This window comes from Bombina bombina, chromosome 7, assembly GCF_027579735.1.
Source record: "Bombina bombina isolate aBomBom1 chromosome 7, aBomBom1.pri, whole genome shotgun sequence".
NCBI classification, from domain to species: Eukaryota; Metazoa; Chordata; class Amphibia; order Anura; family Bombinatoridae; genus Bombina; species Bombina bombina.
Genome location: NC_069505.1, coordinates 387817486 through 387836247, shown reverse-complemented (window position 1 = coordinate 387836247; position 18762 = coordinate 387817486).

Below are 18762 nucleotides of genomic sequence, written 5' to 3'. Positions count from 1 at the left end.
CCAGCATCGCCGCCACCTACATTATATTTAATAACCTCTAATCTGCTGCCCCCAACATCGCCGACACCTACATTATATTTATTAACCCCCTAATCTGCCGCCCCAATGTCTCCTTAACCTACCTACACTTATTAACCCTTAATCTGCCATCCCCAACGTCCAAACCACTATTCTAAATGTATTAACCCCTAAACCTAAGTCTAAAACCTAACACCTGCAAAAAAGCAGCGTTCAGCTCCTAACGCAGCCCCACTGTTTCCTATGGGGAAACACTTCCTAAGTCTGCACCTAACACCCTAACATGTACCCCGAGTCTAAACACCCCTAATCGTACACTTATTAACCCCTAATATGCCGCCCCCAACATTGCAGACACCTACATTATACTTATTAACCCCTAATCTGCCGCTCCGGACATCGCCGCCACCTACATTATATTTATTAACCCCTAATCTGCTGCCCCTAACATCGCTGCCACCTACATTATATTTAATAACCCCTAATCTGCTGCCCCCAACATCGCCGACACCTACATTATATTTATTAACCCCCTAACCTGCCGCCCCAATGTCTCCTTAACCTACCTACACTTATTAACCCTTAATCTGCCATCCCCAACGTCCAAACCACTATTCTAAATGTATTAACCCCTAAACCTAAGTCTAAAACCTAACACCTGCAAAAAAGCAGCGTTCAGCTCCTAACGCAGCCCCATTGTTTCCTATGGGGAAACACTTCCTAAGTCTGCACCTAACACCCTAACATGTACCCCGAGTCTAAACACCCCTAACCTTACACTTATTAACCCCTAATCTGCCGCCCCCGCTATCGCTTACCCCTGCATATTATTATTAACCCCTAATCTGCCACTCCGTACACCGCCGCAACCTACGTTATCCCTAAGTACCCCTAATCTGCTGCCCCTAACACCGCAGACCCCTATATTATATTTATTTACCCCTAATCTGCTGCCTCCGCTATCGCTGACCCCTGCATATTATTATTAACCCCTAATCTGCCGCTCTGTACACCGCCGCAACCCACGTTATCCCTATGTACCCCTAATCTGCTGCCCCTAACACCGCTGACCCCTATATTATATTTATTAACCCCTAATCTGCCGCCCCCAACGTCACCTCCACCTACCTACAATTATTAACCCCTAATCTGCCGACCGGACCGCACCGCTACTCTAATAAATGTATTAACCCCTAAAGCTAAGTCTAACCCTAACACTAACAACCCCCTAAGTTAAATATAATTTAAATCTAACGAAATAAATTAACTCTTATTAAATAAATTATTCCTATTTAAAGCTAAATACTTACCTGTAAAATAAATCCTAATATAGCTACAATATAAATTATAATTATATTGTAGCTATTTTAGGATTAATATTTATTTTACAGGCAACTTTGTATTTATTTTAACCAGGTACAATAGCTATTAAATAGTTAATAACTATTTAATAGCTACCTAGTTAAAATAATTACAAAATTACCTGTAAAATAAATCCTAACCTAAGTTACAATTAAACCTAACACTACACTATCAATAAATAAATTAAATAAACTACCTACAATTATCTACAATTAAACCTAACACTACACTATCAATAAATTAATTAAATACAATACCTACAAATAAATACAATGAAATAAACTAACTAAAGTACAAAAAATAAAAAAGAACTAAGTTACAAAAAAAAAATATTTACAAACATTAGAAAAATATTACAACAATTTTAAACTAATTACACCTACTCTAAGCCCCCTAATAAAATAACAAAGACCCCCAAAATAAAAAAAATGCCCTACCCTATTCTAAAATTAAAATAGAAAAGCTCTTTTACCTTACCAGCCCTGAAAAGGGCCCTTTGCGGGGCATGCCCCAAAGAATTCAGCTCTTTTGCCTGTAAAAAAAACCATACAATACCCCCCCCCCAACATTACAACCCACCACCCACATACCCCTAATCTAACCCAAACCCCCCTTAAATAAGCCTAACACTAAGTCCCTGAAGATCTCCCTACCTTGTCTTCACCACTCCAGGTTCACCGATCGATCCAGAAGAGCCTCCGATGTCTTGATCCAAGCCCAAGCGGGGGGCTGAAGATGTCCATGATCCGGCTAAAGTCTTCATCCAAGCGGGAGCTGAAGAGGTCCATGATCCGACTGAAGTCTTCTATCAAGCGGCATCTTCAATCTTCTTTCTTCCGGATCCATGTAGTTCATCCCGCCGACGCGGAACATCCATCTTCACCGACGACTTCCCGACAAATGATGGTTCCTTTAAGGGACGTCATCCAAGATGGCGTCCCTCGAATTCCAATTGGCTGATAGGATTCTATCAGCCAATCGGAATTAAGGTAGGAAAATTCTGATTGGCTGATGAAATCAGCCAATCAGATTCAAGTTCAATCCGATTGGCTGATCCGATCAGCCAATCAGATTGAGCTCGCATTAGAGCTTAGCTTTAGGGGTTAATACATTTATTATAGTAGCGGTGTGGTCCGGTCGGCAGATTAGGGGTTAATAATTGTAGGTAGGTGGAGGCGACGTTGGGGGCGGCAGATTAGGGGTTAATAAATATAATATAGGGGTCGGCTGTGTTAGGGGCAGCAGATTAGGGGTACATAGGTATAATGTAGGTTGCGGCGGTGTACGGAGCGGCAGATTAGGGGTTAAAAAAATATGCAGGTGTCAGCGATAGCGGGGGCGGCAGATTAGGGGTTAATAAATTCTATGTAGGTGTCGACGTTATTAGGGGAAGCAGATTAGGGTACATAGGGATAACGTAGGTGGAGGTGGTGTGCGGTCGGCAGATTAGGGGTTAAAAAAATTTAATAGAGTGGCGGCGATGTGGGGGGGCCTCGGTTTAGGGGTACATAGGTAGTTTATGGGTGTTAGTGTACTTTAGAGCACAGTAGTTAAGAGCCTTATAAACCGACGTTAGCCCAGAAAGCTCTTAACTCCTGTTTTTCTTCTGCGGCTGGAGTTTTGTCGTTAGATTTCTAACGCTCACTTCAGCCACGACTCTAAATACCGGCGTTAGAAAGATCCCAATAAATAAATAAATAAATAATAAAATTCAAATAAATAAAAAATTCAAATTAGTTTGGATTTATTTGTTACATTCGGATGGCCATGGACTAACCACGATTACACTAGTAGTTTACAGTATATTAGGTTATATCACTCTGCTATGAGTTACACCTAATATTACAGTACATACTACTAATCTAATACACAGAACATCCAAACTAACACATACCGAACTTCCGAATTTACAAATCGAATCCGAACCAAATACATCCAAATTTATTTTAATCCGAATGAATCAGAAACAAATGCATTTGAATGTATCCGAATTTGAATCGATCCTAAAACGAAATTCTAAAACATCCAAAACTAATTTTTCTGCCGCGCACAAGTCTAATTTATACTGGTAGAAACCTCATTTATCTTTAAATAATATTTGTAATGTCACATAGTCTTGTCTGCAGGTAACTCACATGAAATGTAACAAACAAGACTTAGTTTTTCTAAGAGAAATAAAACTCTTCTTTGTCTGTATTTTGCCTAACAACTCAACCAACATGATAGAAATGTGCAAATAAGAGCAGGATTACAAGTGAGGTGCCAGTAATGACACTAGCGTTATTGTGATTGTTTGCTCCCCTTCCCATTGCACCTGCTATTGGAGGAGCTGGGTGGTGTGATTAATAATGACTTATCAGATCTATTTCTCCTATCTAGGAATGTTCCGATTATATTAGCTGTTACACTTAGCAAGAGCTTCACTTTCCCTTTGTCTGTAAGGGAAGTTCTGCTAGCAGTGAATTAGAGATCAGCCTGTGAAGGCTTAGCCATTGTTTGGATATTTGGTCTGGTCTCTGTTATTTCTTCATCTGGCACACAACACATTGGCTGAAGTTCCACAAAAATATTACCAGTGCCTTAAACACCAATAACCTACAACGTCTGAACAAATTACTAGTGCCTAGAGCTGTATAACTACAGAAAAAAAAACAATACATGGAAAGTCTCAATATATTACCAGTGCCTAGGGCAGCACATCAACAGAAAAGGCAAAACACTTGAAAAGCCCCTTAACTAGAAGATCTATTATTAGATGAGGGGCGACAGACAGCTATTCTGGTTATGGGGCCCTTGGATAAAGGTACATGCCCTGTATACAAACTCATTAGTACAAGGCTAAATACATGTGACTGTGATGAATATGGTATGTTCAAGAAGTAACAAGATAATAATCTCTTATAGAAATGGTATAAAAGGGCATTTCCCTAAACAAACATGGCAGGTCTGTTTTCACATGGCCTAATTACACATCTGTACAGATGGTTTTGTTTATGTGGCTTTTTATTTCAAATGTAAACCTTTCTATCTCAGCAACTTTATGATCATCCCCCCCCCAAGCAAAATAATGCACTACCAGAAATAAAATCTATTTTATAAAGATTAAGCCTCTTAATTAGAAGTAAGATCTATTATTGTTTGAAGCAATTGCCTTTTTTCCATTCTTAGTCTGTTTAGTCTTAAATCATTGCTGTTCCTATGTCTTCTCATGAAACAAGACAATATTTTTACACTGCAATTGCAGTTACATGGAAAACCACTGTAACATATTACTATTCACTTGCTGTAATGTAACTTTGTCTGACTTTACTGACTATGCAAATTAGTTGGCAGTTCTGGAGAAAGGCATGCTGGGAGATATAATATTTAAACTTCTGGATCACAAAACATCTTTTACTGTCTGTTGTCTCAGATGAAAATGACCAGTTTAACAAGTTTAATGTTGCTCTGATATAGGGGTGAAAGAAAACTGTTTGAAGCCTCCCTAAGTTAAAAATGTCCTGGATTGAGAACTATAAATACCAGTTAGTTTACTAGGGATAATTGGCCGGTTAGCTGTCCTGCATTCTTGACTGGCTCAGCCTCATTGCTGCAATATATGTGTGACTCCCATTATAACCCTCCACTGTAGATAAAGTGGCTGTTGGGTCAAAATGTGGTGTTTCTTAGAGAAACCCCTCCCTGAATGTGTGCAGAGTGGGTGAGTAGGTAACAGGGACAGTGTAGCACCTTAAGGAGTTAGTAGTATAGGGACAGAGAGTTGAATGTGGCAGTCTAATGGGGTTGAAGTCCATGTCAAGATGCTTGAAAATGGCCATTTTTTTATATATATATATATCAGCAGTGAGAGACAGGGATGTTGGGAAATGTAATATTTAACATTCAGCATAGCAATATGGACCCCAACCCCCAGAATGTGATCTTTATGGCCCTTTTATGTTCCACAGTAGCTTACGCCAGTATATCATATTGCACGCGTAACATAAACATAAAAAAAAAATGTTGAAGTCAGACGTAAAAATCTAAACCGGAATTTTTTTTAACCCAAATGTTAAAACACCATTTAAAACAATCCCCCACATCACAAATACTAAATAAACATATTAACCCCTAAACCGCCATCCCCATACATCGCAATCACTAATAAAATTTATTAACCCCTAAACCGCCATCCCCATACATCGCAATCACTAATAAAACATATAAACCCCTAAACCGCCATCCCCCGACATCGCAAACACCTAATTAACTTGTTAACCCCTAATCCGCCAACCCCCCACAATGCAAACACCCAATTAACCTATTAGCCCCTAATCTGCCAGCCCCCACAATGCAAACACCCAATTAACCTATTAACCCCTAATCCTCTTACCCCCACAGCACAAAGCATTAAACTAAAAACAAAGCCCCGTAACCTGACACCCCCTAACTTAACCCCAATTAAAATACACTGAAATAAAATTAAAAATATACTAACTACCTAAAAAGCATTCAAAAATTACAAACAAAAAAAACCTGCATTACAAAAAACCCAAACATTACATAAAATAAAAAACCCTAAGATTACTGAAAAAACAAAACTAAGATTACAGAAAATATAAAAAAATACCCTTGCAGAGAATAAAACAACCCTAAGATTACTGAAAACCAAAAACCTAACCTTACAAAAATAACAAACGGCCAGATTACGAGTTTTGCGTTATGAGCTGTGCGGTGCTAACGTGCAGTTTATTCTCACCGCTCACTTACCTACAGTGCTGGTATTACAGGTTTTTACAAACCCGGCGTTAACAGGCAAGAGGTGAGCGTAGAGCAAAATTGAGCTCCATACCACACTCCAATACCAGCGCTGCTTAAATCAGGGGTGAGCTGGTCGTAAGGCAGCCCCATTGATTCCGATGGGGAAACTAAAGTTATATTTACACCTAACACCCTAACATGAACCCCAAGTCTAAACACCCCTAATCTTACACTTATTAACCCCTAATCTGCTGCCTCCAACATCGCCGCCACCTACATTATATTTAATAACCTCTAATCTGCTGCCCCCAACATCGCCGACACCTACATTATATTTATTAACCCCCTAATCTGCCGCCCCAATGTCTCCTTAACCTACCTACACTTATTAACCCTTAATCTGCTATCCCCAACGTCCAAACCACTATTCTAAATGTATTAACCCCTAAACCTAAGTCTAAAACCTAACACCTGCAAAAAAGCAGCGTTCAGCTCCTAACGCAGCCCCATTGTTTCCTATGGGGAAACACTTCCTAAGTCTGCACCTAACACCCTAACATGTACCCCGAGTCTAAACACCCCTAATCTTACACTTATTAACCCCTAATATGCCGCCCCCAACATTGCAGACACCTACATTATACTTATTAACCCCTAATCTGCCGCTCCGGACATCGCCGCCACCTACATTATATTTATTAACCCCTAATCTGCTGCCCCTAACATCGCTGCCACCTACATTATATTTAATAACCCCTAATCTGCTGCCCCCAACATCGCCGACACCTACATTATATTTATTAACCCCCTAACCTGCCGCCCCAATGTCTCCTTAACCTACCTACACTTATTAACCCTTAATCTGCCATCCCCAACGTCCAAACCACTATTCTAAATGTATTAACCCCTAAACCTAAGTCTAAAACCTAACACCTGCAAAAAAGCAGCGTTCAGCTCCTAACGCAGCCCCATTGTTTCCTATGGGGAAACACTTCCTAAGTCTGCACCTAACACCCTAACATGTACCCCGAGTCTAAACACCCCTAACCTTACACTTATTAACCCCTAATCTGCCGCCCCCGCTATCGCTGACCCCTGCATATTATTATTAACCCCTAATCTGCCACTCCGTACACCGCCGCAACCTACGTTATCCCTAAGTACCCCTAATCTGCTGCCCCTAACACCGCTGACCCCTATATTATATTTATTAACCCCTAATCTGCCGCCCCCAACGTCACCTCCACCTACCTACAATTATTAACCCCTAATCTGCCGACCGGACCGCACCGCTACTCTAATAAATGTATTAACCCCTAAAGCTAAGTCTAACCCTAACACTAACACCCCCCTAAGTTAAATATAATTTAAATCTAACGAAATAAATTAACTCTTATTAAATAAATTATTCCTATTTAAAGCTAAATACTTACCTGTAAAATAAATCCTAATATAGCTACAATATAAATTATATTTATATTGTAGCTATTTTAGGATTAATATTTATTTTACAGGCAACTTTGTATTTATTTTAACCAGGTACAATAGCTATTAAATAGTTAATAACTATTTAATAGCTACATAGTTAAAATAATTACAAAATTACCTGTAAAATAAATCCTAACCTAAGTTACAATTAAACCTAACACTACACTATCAATAAATAAATCAAATAAACTACCTACAATTATCTACAATTAAACCTAACACTACACTATCAATAAATTAATTAAATACAATACCTACAAATAAATACAATGAAATAAACTAACTAAAGTACAAAAAATAAAAAAGAACTAAGTTACAAAAAAAAAAATATTTACAAACATTAGAAAAATATTACAACAATTTTAAACTAATTACACCTACTCTAAGCCCCCTAATAAAATAACAAAGACCCCCAAAATAAAAAAAATGCCCTACCCTATTCTAAAATTAAAATAGAAAAGCTCTTTTACCTTACCAGCCCTGAAAAGGGCCCTTTGCGGGGCATGCCCCAAAGAATTCAGCTCTTTTGCCTGTAAAAAAAAACCATACAATACCCCCCCCCAACATTACAACCCACCACCCACATACCCCTAATCTAACCCAAACCCCCCTTAAATAAACCTAACACTAAGTCCCTGAAGATCTCCCTACCTTGTCTTCACCACTCCGGGTTCACCGATCGATCCAGAAGAGCCTCCGATGTCTTGATCCAAGCCCAAGCGGGGGGCTGAAGATGTCCATGATCCGGCTAAAGTCTTCATCCAAGCGGGAGCTGAAGAGGTCCATGATCCGACTGAAGTCTTCTATCAAGCGGCATCTTCAATCTTCTTTCTTCCGGATCCATGTAGTTCATCCCACCGACGCGGAACATCCATCTTCACCGACGACTTCCCGACAAATTACGGTTCCTTTAAGGGACGTCATCCAAGATGGCGTCCCTCGAATTCCAATTGGCTGATAGGATTCTATCAGCCAATCGGAATTAAGGTAGTAAAATTCTGATTGGCTGATGAAATCAGCCAATCAGATTCAAGTTCAATCCGATTGGCTGATCCGATCAGCCAATCAGATTGAGCTCGCATTAGAGCTTAGCTTTAGGGGTTAATACATTTATTATAGTAGCGGTGTGGTCAGGTCGGCAGATTAGGGGTTAATAATTGTAGGTAGGTGGAGGCGACGTTGGGGGCGGCAGATTAGGGGTTAATAAATATAATATAGGGGTCGGCTGTGTTAGGGGCAGCAGATTAGGGGTACATAGGTATAATGTAGGTTGCGGCGGTGTACGGAGCGGCAGATTAGGGGTTAAAAAAATATGCAGGTGTCAGCGATAGCTGGGGCGGCAGATTAGGGGTTAATAAATTCTATGTAGGTGTCGACGTTATTAGGGGAAGCAGATTAGGGTACATAGGGATAACGTAGGTGGAGGCGGTGTGCGGTCGGCAGATTAGGGGTTAAAAAAATGTAATAGAGTGGCAGCGATGTGGGGGGGCCTCGGTTTAGGGGTACATAGGTAGTTTATGGGTGTTAGTGTACTTTAGAGCACAGTAGTTAAGAGCCTTATAAACCGGCGTTAGCCCAGAAAGCTCTTAACTCCTGTTTTTCTTCTGCGGCTGGAGTTTTGTCGTTAGATTTCTAACGCTCACTTCAGCCACGACTCTAAATACCGGCGTTAGAAAGATCCCAATAAATAAATAAATAAATAATAAAATTCAAATAAATAAAAAATTCAAATTAGTTTGGATTTATTTGTTACATTCGGATGGCCATGGACTAACCACGATTACACTAGTAGTTTAAAGTATATTAGGTTATATCACTCTGCTATGAGTTACACCTAATATTACAGTACATAATACTAATCTAATACACAGAACATCCAAACTAACACATACCGAACTTCCGAATTTACAAATCGAATCCGAACCAAATACATCCAAATTTATTTTAATCCGAATGAATCAGAAACAAATGCATTTGAATGTATCCGAATTTGAATCGATCCTAAAACGAAATTCTAAAACATCCAAAACTAATTTTTCTGCCGCGCACAAGTCTAATTTATACTGGTAGAAACCTCATTTATCTTTAAATAATATTTGTAATGTCACATAGTCTTGTCTGCAGGTAACTCACATGAAATGTAACAAACAAGACTTAGTTTTTCTAAGAGAAATAAAACTCTTCTTTGTCTGTATTTTGCCTAACAACTCAACCAACATGATAGAAATGTGCAAATAAGAGCAGGATTACAAGTGAGGTGCCAGTAATGACACTAGCGTTATTGTGATTGTTTGCTCCCCTTCCCATTGCACCTGCTATTGGAGGAGCTGGGTGGTGTGATTAATAATGACTTATCAGATCTATTTCTCCTATCTAGGAATGTTCCGATTATATTAGCTGTTACACTTAGCAAGAGCTTCACTTTCCCTTTGTCTGTAAGGGAAGTTCTGCTAGCAGTGAATTAGAGATCAGCCTGTGAAGGCTTAGCCATTGTTTGGATATTTGGTCTGGTCTCTGTTATTTCTTCATCTGGCACACAACACATTGGCTGAAGTTCCACAAAAATATTATCAGTGCCTTAAACACCAATAACCTACAACGTCTGAACAAATTACTAGTGCCTAGAGCTGTATAACTACAGAAAAAAAAACAATACATGGAAAGTCTCAATATATTACCAGTGCCTAGGGCAGCACATCAACAGAAAAGGCAAAACACTTGAAAAGCCCCTTAACTAGAAGATCTATTATTAGATGAGGGGCGACAGACAGCTATTCTGGTTATGGGGCCCTTGGATAAAGGTACATGCCCTGTATACAAACTCATTAGTACAAGGCTAAATAAATGTGACTGTGATGAATATGGTATGTTAAAGAAGTAACAAGATAATAATCTCTTATAGAAATGGTATAAAAGGGCATTTCCCTAAACAAACATGGCAGGTCTGTTTTCACATGGCCTAATTATACATCTGTACAGATGGTTTTGTTTATGTGGCTTTTTATTTCAAATGTAAACCTTTCTATCTCAGCAACTTTATGATCATCCCCCCCCCCCCAAGCAAAATAATGCACTACCAGAAATAAAATCTATTTTATAAAGATTAAGCCTCTTAATTAGAAGTAAGATCTATTATTGTTTGAAGCAATTGCCTTTTTTCCATTCTTAGTCTGTTTAGTCTTAAATCATTGCTGTTCCTATGTCTTCTCATGAAACAAGACAATATTTTTACACTGCAATTGCAGTTACATGGAAAACCACTGTAACATATTACTATTCACTTGCTGTAATGTAACTTTGTCTGACTTTACTGACTATGCAAATTAGTTGGCAGTTCTGGAGAAAGGCATGCTGGGAGATATAATATTTAAACTTCTGGATCACAAAACATCTTTTACTGTCTGTTGTCTCAGATGAAAATGACCAGTTTAACAAGTTTAATGTTGCTCTGATATAGGGGTGAAAGAAAACTGTTTGAAGCCTCCCTAAGTTAAAAATGTCCTGGATTGAGAACTATAAATACCAGTTAGTTTACTAGGGATAATTGGCCGGTTAGCTGTCCTGCATTCTTGACTGGCTCAGCCTCATTGCTGCAATATATGTGTGACTCCCATTATAACCCTCCACTGTAGATAAAGTGGCTGTTGGGTCAAAATGTGGTGTTTCTTAGAGAAACCCCTCCCTGAATGTGTGCAGAGTGGGTGAGTAGGTAACAGGGACAGTGTAGCACCTTAAGGAGTTAGTAGTATAGGGACAGAGAGTTGAATGTGGCAGTCTAATGGGGTTGAAGTCCATGTCAAGATGCTTGAAAATGGCCATTTTTTTATATATATATATATATATATATATATATATATATATATATATATATATATATATATATATATATATATATATCTCAGCAGTGAGAGACAGGGATGTTGGGAAATGTAATATTTAACATTCAGCATAGCAATATGGACCCCAACCCCCAGAATGTGATCTTTATGGCCCTTTTATGTTCCACAGTAGCTTACGCCAGTATATCATATTGCACGCGTAACATAAACATAAAAAAAAAAATGTTGAAGTCACACGTAAAAATCTAAACCGGAATTTTTTTTAACCCAAATGTTAAAACACCATTTAAAACAATCCCCCACATCACAAATACTAAATAAACATATTAACCCCTAAACCGCCATCCCCATACATCGCAATCACTAATAAAATTTATTAACCCCTAAACCGCCATCCCCATACATCGCAATCACTAATAAAACATATAAACCCCTAAACCGCCATCCCCCGACATCGCAAACACCTAATTAACTTGTTAACCCCTAATCCGCCAACCCCCCACAATGCAAACACCCAATTAACCTATTAGCCCCTAATCTGCCAGCCCCCACAATGCAAACACCCAATTAACCTATTAACCCCTAATCCTCTTACCCCCACAGCACAAAGCATTAAACTAAAAACAAAGCCCCGTAACCTGACACCCCCTAACTTAACCCCAATTAAAATACACTGAAATAAAATTAAAAATATACTAACTACCTAAAAAGCATTCAAAAATTACAAACAAAAAAAACCTGCATTACAAAAAACCCAAACATTACATAAAATAAAAAACCCTAAGATTACTGAAAAAACAAAACTAAGATTACAGAAAATATAAAAAAAATACCCTTGCAGAGAATAAAACAACCCTAAGATTACTGAAAACCAAAAACCTAACCTTACAAAAATAACAAACGGCCAGATTACGAGTTTTGCGTTATGAGCTGTGCGGTGCTAACGTGCAGTTTATTCTCACCGCTCACTTACCTACAGTGCTGGTATTACAGGTTTTTACAAACCCGGCGTTAACAGGCAAGAGGTGAGCGTAGAGCAAAATTGAGCTCCATACCACACTCCAATACCAGCGCTGCTTAAATCAGGGGTGAGCTGGTCGTAAGGCAGCCCCATTGATTCCGATGGGGAAACTAAAGTTATATTTACACCTAACACCCTAACATGAACCCCAAGTCTAAACACCCCTAATCTTACACTTATTAACCCCTAATCTGACGCCCCCAACATTGCAGACACCTACATTATACTTATTAACCCCTAATCTGCCGCTCCGGACATCGCCGCCACCTACATTATATTTATTAACCCCTAATCTGCTGCCTCCAACATCGCCGCCACCTACATTATATTTAATAACCTCTAATCTGCTGCCCCCAACATCGCCGACACCTACATTATATTTATTAACCCCCTAATCTGCCGCCCCAATGTCTCCTTAACCTACCTACACTTATTAACCCTTAATCTGCTATCCCCAACGTCCAAACCACTATTCTAAATGTATTAACCCCTAAACCTAAGTCTAAAACCTAACACCTGCAAAAAAGCAGCGTTCAGCTCCTAACGCAGCCCCATTGTTTCCTATGGGGAAACACTTCCTAAGTCTGCACCTAACACCCTAACATGTACCCCGAGTCTAAACACCCCTAATCTTACACTTATTAACCCCTAATATGCCGCCCCCAACATTGCAGACACCTACATTATACTTATTAACCCCTAATCTGCCGCTCCGGACATCGCCGCCACCTACATTATATTTATTAACCCCTAATCTGCTGCCCCTAACATCGCTGCCACCTACATTATATTTAATAACCCCTAATCTGCTGCCCCCAACATCGCCGACACCTACATTATATTTATTAACCCCCTAACCTGCCGCCCCAATGTCTCCTTAACCTACCTACACTTATTAACCCTTAATCTGCCATCCCCAACGTCCAAACCACTATTCTAAATGTATTAACCCCTAAACCTAAGTCTAAAACCTAACACCTGCAAAAAAGCAGCGTTCAGCTCCTAACGCAGCCCCATTGTTTCCTATGGGGAAACACTTCCTAAGTCTGCACCTAACACCCTAACATGTACCCCGAGTCTAAACACCCCTAACCTTACACTTATTAACCCCTAATCTGCCGCCCCCGCTATCGCTGACCCCTTCATATTATTATTAACCCCTAATCTGCCACTCTGTACACCGCCGCAACCTACGTTATCCCTAAGTACCCCTAATCTGCTGCCCCTAACACCGCTGACCCCTATATTATATTTATTAACCCCTAATCTGCCGCCCCCAACGTCACCTCCACCTACCTACAATTATTAACCCCTAATCTGCCGACCGGACCGCACCGCTACTCTAATAAATGTATTAACCCCTAAAGCTAAGTCTAACCCTAACACTAACACCCCCCTAAGTTAAATATAATTTAAATCTAACGAAATAAATTAACTCTTATTAAATAAATTATTCCTATTTAAAGCTAAATACTTACCTGTAAAATAAATCCTAAAATAGCTACAATATAAATTATATTTATATTGTAGCTATTTTAGGATTAATATTTATTTTACAGGCAACTTTGTATTTATTTTAACCAGGTACAATAGCTATTAAATAGTTAATAACTATTTAATAGCTACCTAGTTAAAATAATTACAAAATTACCTGTAAAATAAATCCTAACCTAAGTTACAATTAAACCTAACACTACACTATCAATAAATAAATCAAATAAACTACCTACAATTATCTACAATTAAACCTAACACTACACTATCAATAAATTAATTAAATACAATACCTACAAATAAATACAATGAAATAAACTAACTAAAGTACAAAAAATAAAAAAGAACTAAGTTACAAAAAAAAAAATATTTACAAACATTAGAAAAATATTACAACAATTTTAAACTAATTACACCTACTCTAAGCCCCCTAATAAAATAACAAAGACCCCCAAAATAAAAAAAATGCCCTACCCTATTCTAAAATTAAAATAGAAAAGCTCTTTTACCTTACCAGCCCTGAAAAGGGCCCTTTGCGGGGCATGCCCCAAAGAATTCAGCTCTTTTGCCTGTAAAAAAAAACCCATACAATACCCCCCCCCCCAACATTACAACCCACCACCCACATACCCCTAATCTAACCCAAACCCCCCTTAAATAAACCTAACACTAAGTCCCTGAAGATCTCCCTACCTTGTCTTCACCACTCCGGGTTCACCGATCGATCCAGAAGAGCCTCCGATGTCTTGATCCAAGCCCAAGCGGGGGGCTGAAGATGTCCATGATCCGGCTAAAGTCTTCATCCAAGCGGGAGCTGAAGAGGTCCATGATCCGACTGAAGTCTTCTATCAAGCGGCATCTTCAATCTTCTTTCTTCCGGATCCATGTAGTTCATCCCACCGACGCGGAACATCCATCTTCACCGACGACTTCCCGACAAATGACGGTTCCTTTAAGGGACGTCATCCAAGATGGCGTCCCTCGAATTCCAATTGGCTGATAGGATTCTATCAGCCAATCGGAATTAAGGTAGTAAAATTCTGATTGGCTGATGAAATCAGCCAATCAGATTCAAGTTCAATCCGATTGGCTGATCCGATCAGCCAATCAGATTGAGCTCGCATTAGAGCTTAGCTTTAGGGGTTAATACATTTATTATAGTAGCGGTGTGGTCAGGTCGGCAGATTAGGGGTTAATAATTGTAGGTAGGTGGAGGCGACGTTGAGGGCGGCAGATTAGGGGTTAATAAATATAATATAGGGGTCGGCTGTGTTAGGGGCAGCAGATTAGGGGTACATAGGTATAATGTAGGTTGCGGCGGTGTACGGAGCGGCAGATTAGGGGTTAAAAAAATATGCAGGTGTCAGCGATAGCTGGGGCGGCAGATTAGGGGTTAATAAATTCTATGTAGGTGTCGACGTTATTAGGGGAAGCAGATTAGGGTACATAGGGATAACGTAGGTGGAGGCGGTGTGCGGTCGGCAGATTAGGGGTTAAAAAAATGTAATAGAGTGGCAGCGATGTGGGGGGGCCTCGGTTTAGGGGTACATAGGTAGTTTATGGGTGTTAGTGTACTTTAGAGCACAGTAGTTAAGAGCCTTATAAACCGGCGTTAGCCCAGAAAGCTCTTAACTCCTGTTTTTCTTCTGCGGCTGGAGTTTTGTCGTTAGATTTCTAAAGCTCACTTCAGCCACGACTCTAAATACCGGCGTTAGAAAGATCCCAATAAATAAATAAATAAATAATAAAATTCAAATAAATAAAAAATTCAAATTAGTTTGGATTTATTTGTTACATTCGGATGGCCATGGACTAACCACGATTACACTAGTAGTTTACAGTATATTAGGTTATATCACTCTGCTATGAGTTACACCTAATATTACAGTACATAATACTAATCTAATACACAGCACATCCAAACTAACACATACCGAACTTCCGAATTTACAAATCGAATCCGAACCAAATACATCCAAATTTATTTTAATCCGAATGAATCAGAAACAAATGCATTTGAATGTATCCGAATTTGAATCGATCCTAAAACGAAATTCTAAAACATCCAAAACTAATTTTTCTGCCGCGCACAAGTCTAATTTATACTGGTAGAAACCTCATTTATCTTTAAATAATATTTGTAATGTCACATAGTCTTGTCTGCAGGTAACTCACATGAAATGTAACAAACAAGACTTAGTTTTTCTAAGAGAAATAAAACTCTTCTTTGTCTGTATTTTGCCTAACAACTCAACCAACATGAAAGAAATGTGCAAATAAGAGCAGGATTACAAGTGAGGTGCCAGTAATGACACTAGCGTTATTGTGATTGTTTGCTCCCCTTCCCATTGCACCTGCTATTGGAGGAGCTGGGTGGTGTGATTAATAATGACTTATCAGATCTATTTCTCCTATCTAGGAATGTTCCGATTATATTAGCTGTTACACTTAGCAAGAGCTTCACTTTCCCTTTGTCTGTAAGGGAAGTTCTGCTAGCAGTGAATTAGAGATCAGCCTGTGAAGGCTTAGCCATTGTTTGGATATTTGGTCTGGTCTCTGTTATTTCTTCATCTGGCACACAACACATTGGCTGAAGTTCCACAAAAATATTACCAGTGCCTTAAACACCAATAACCTACAACGTCTGAACAAATTACTAGTGCCTAGAGCTGTATAACTACAGAAAAAAAAACAATACATGGAAAGTCTCAATATATTACCAGTGCCTAGGGCAGCACATCAACAGAAAAGGCAAAACACTTGAAAAGCCCCTTAACTAGAAGATCTATTATTAGATGAGGGGCGACAGACAGCTATTCTGGTGATGGGGCCCTTGGATAAAGGTACATGCCCTGTATACAAACTCATTAGTACAAGGCTAAATAAATGTGACTGTGATGAATATGGTATGTTAAAGAAGTAACAAGATAATAATCTCTTATAGAAATGGTATAAAAGGGCATTTCCCTAAACAAACATGGCAGGTCTGTTTTCACATGGCCTAATTACACATCTGTACAGATGGTTTTGTTTATGTGGCTTTTTATTTCAAATGTAAACCTTTCTATCTCAGCAACTTTATGATCACCCCCCCCCCAATCAAAATAATGCACTACCAGAAATAAAATCTATTTTATAAAGATTAAGCCTCTTAATTAGAAGTAAGATCTATTATTGTTTGAAACAATTGCCTTTTTTCCATTCTTAGTCTGTTTAGTCTTAAATCATTGCTGTTCCTATGTCTTCTCATGAAACAAGACAATATTTTTACACTGCAATTGCAGATACATGGAAAACCACTGTAACATATTACTATTCACTTGCTGTAATGTAACTTTGTCTGACTTTACCGACTATGCAAATTAGTTGGCAGTTCTGGAGAAAGGCATGCTGGGAGATATAATATTTAAACTTCTGGATCACAAAACATCTTTTACTGTCTGTTGTCTCAGATGAAAATGACCAGTTCAACAAGTTTAATGTTGCTCTGATATAGGGGTGAAAGAAAACTGTTTGAAGCCTCCCTAAGTTAAAAATGTCCTGGATTGAGAACTATAAATACCAGTTAGTTTACTAGGGATAATTGGCCGGTTAGCTGTCCTGCATTCTTGACTGGCTCAGCCTCATTGCTGCAATATATGTGTGACTCCCATTATAACCCTCCACTGTAGATAAAGTGGCTGTTGGGTCAAAATGTGGTGTTTCTTAGAGAAACCCCTCCCTGAATGTGTGCAGAGTGGGTGAGTAGGTAACAGGGACAGTGTAGCACCTTAAGGAGTTAGTAGTATAGGGACAGAGAGTTGAATGTGGCAGTCTAATGGGGTTGAAGTCCATGTCAAGATGCTTGAAAATGGCCATTTTTTTATATATATATATCAGCAGTGAGAGACAGGGATGTTGGGAAATGTAATATTTAACATTCAGCATAGCAATATGGACCCCAACCCCCAGAATGTGATCTTTATGGCCCTTTTATGTTCCACAGTAGCTTACGCCAGTATATCATATTGCACGCGTAACATAAACATAAAAAAAAAAATGTTGAAGTCACACGTAAAAATCTAAACCGGAATTTTTTTTTAACCCAAATGTTAAAACACCATTTAAAACCATCCCCCACATCACAAATACTAAATAAACATATTAACCCCTAAACTGCCATCCCCATACATCGCAATCACTAATAAAATTTATTAACCCCTAAACCGCCATCCCCATACATCGCAATCACTAATAAAACATATAAACCCCTAAACCACCATCCCCCGACATCGCAAACACCTAATTAACTTGTTAACCCCTAATCCGCCAACCCCCCACAATGCAAACACCCAATTAACCTATTAGCCCCTAATCTGCCAGCCCCCACAATGCAAACACCCAATTAACCTATTAACCCCTAATCCTCTTACCCCCACAGCACAAAGCATTAAACTAAAAACAAAGCCCCGTAACCTGACACCCCCTAACTTAACCCCAATTAAAATACACTGAAATAAAATTAAAAATATACTAACTACCTAAAAAGCATTCAAAAATTACAAACAAAAAAAACCTGCATTACAAAAAACCCAAACATTACATAAAATAAAAAACCCTAAGATTACTGAAAAAACAAAACTAAGATTACAGAAAATATAAAAAAAATTCCCTTGCAGAGAATAAAACAACCCTAAGATTACTGAAAACCAAAAACCTAACCTTACAAAAATAACAAACGGCCAGATTACGAGTTTTGCGTTATGAGCTGCGCGGTGCTAACGTGCAGTTTATTCTCAGCACTCACTTACCTACAGTGCT